The sequence below is a fragment of the Myotis davidii genome, unplaced genomic scaffold, assembly GCF_000327345.1.
Source record: "Myotis davidii unplaced genomic scaffold, ASM32734v1 scaffold1416, whole genome shotgun sequence".
NCBI classification, from domain to species: Eukaryota; Metazoa; Chordata; class Mammalia; order Chiroptera; family Vespertilionidae; genus Myotis; species Myotis davidii.
Window position 1 is genome coordinate 297,655 of NW_006287806.1, and position 1,711 is coordinate 299,365.

Here is a 1,711-nt window from a genome sequence, read left to right on the forward strand (position 1 = left end):
CTCTGGCCTGGCACCAGGGTGGGAGGCATGGCCTGAGTTCTCCCAACCTGGCATCGGGGTGGGGGGCACAGCCTGAGGTCCCCAGTTAAGCCTCAGTGGGCGGGGGGGTGCACCCTGAGGTCTCCCGTCAAGCCCTGCCAGGCGGGGGATACCGCCTGAAGTCCCCTGTTAAGCTCCACTGGGCAGGGAACACAACCTGAGGTACCCTGTCAAGCCCTGCCAGGCGGAGAGTGCAGCCTGAGATTCCCCCAGCCTGGCATCGGGGCGGGAGGTGTGGCCTGAGGTCCCCTGTCAAGCCCCAGCAGGCAGGGGGTGGGGGAGGCACAGCCTCAGGTCCACTGCCTGGCCCAGCACCACACAGCCTCAGGTCCCTGCTGATTGTTCATTAAGGCTCCTTACAGGAACTCAGCCTCCACTATGGGTGAAGCCATCTTGTGTTACGGAATCCCTGCCTCTGCTGTGGATGCAGCCAACTTGACTGTTATGGTATGACGGTCAATTTGCATATTCCCTCTTTATTAGATAAGACTAGAGGCCAGTTGCATGAAGAGATTTGTGCAATCGGCCTTCCCTTCCCCTGGCTGCCAGCACCAGTTTCCCTCCGGCACCCAGGACCCAAGTCTTCACTCCAGGTGGAGCCTTCAGTCTTCGCTCCACCGCTTTGTGCCTACGTATGAAAATTAATCTGTAAAAACAATAAAATATATTTTAAAAAAATAAACTAAAATAAAATAATGAGATTAGATGGAATACTAGATGTTAAGCTGCACTGAAAAGTTTAAATGACTGTACAGAAATCAGGGGTTAAACACACACATGTACACACACACACCAGAAGAGTCTTGCAATGGATATTTTGATGCCCTTTGAGACTGAAAGTATATTAAGTGTATATCGAACCTCAGTTTAAAAATATCAAGGGATTGCCCTATGTGGTTTGGCTCAGTGGATAGAGTTTCAGCCTGTGGACTGAAGAGTCCCGCATTCGATTCCGGTCAAGGGCACATGCCTGGGTTGTGGGCTCAATCCCCAGTGTGGGGCATGCAGGAGGCAGCCAACCAATGATTTTCTCTCATCATTGATGTTTCTACCTCTCTCTCCCCCCACCCCCCTTCCTCTCTGATCAATAAAAATATAAATAAATAAAGAACGAAAACACAAACAAACACAACTTCTCTTTAAAAAAAAAAAAAAAAAAACTCTCATGGGTGGGGGGCATGGCCGGAGGTCCCCTGTCAAGCCCTGCCAGGTTGGGGGCACAGCCTGAGGTCCCTCAGCACGGCACCAGAATATGGGGCGTGGCCTGAGGTACCCTGTCAAGCCCCATGGAGGTCTGGGGGGTGCGCAGCCTCAGGTCCCTGCTGATTGTTCATTAAGGCTCCTTACAGGAACTCAGCCTCCACTATGGGTGAAGCCATCTTGTGTTACGGAATCCCTGCCTCTGCTGTGGGCGCAGCCATCTTGACCTTTATGGTGTGATGGTCATTTTGCATATTCCCTCTTTATTAGATAAGATGAGTAAGTTGTATTGCTTTGATGGTGGGGGAATTTTCAATATATAATATGTAAATATACTTCATTAAAATATTGAGATTGGCCAAAACTGGTTTGGCTCAGTGGATAGAGCGTCAGCCTGCGGACTGAAAGGTCCCAGGTTCAATTCCGGTCAAGGGCATGTACCTGGGTTGCGGGCACATCCCCAGTAGGAGAT

General features: G+C 50.7%; 1 pseudogene; it reads left to right on the forward strand.

Annotated features, from left to right (window-relative positions):
* The first annotated feature begins 417 nt into the window (after window positions 1–417).
* The window catches only part of LOC102769977, an 11,299-nt pseudogene continuing 10,005 nt past the window's right edge, over window positions 418–1,711 (forward strand).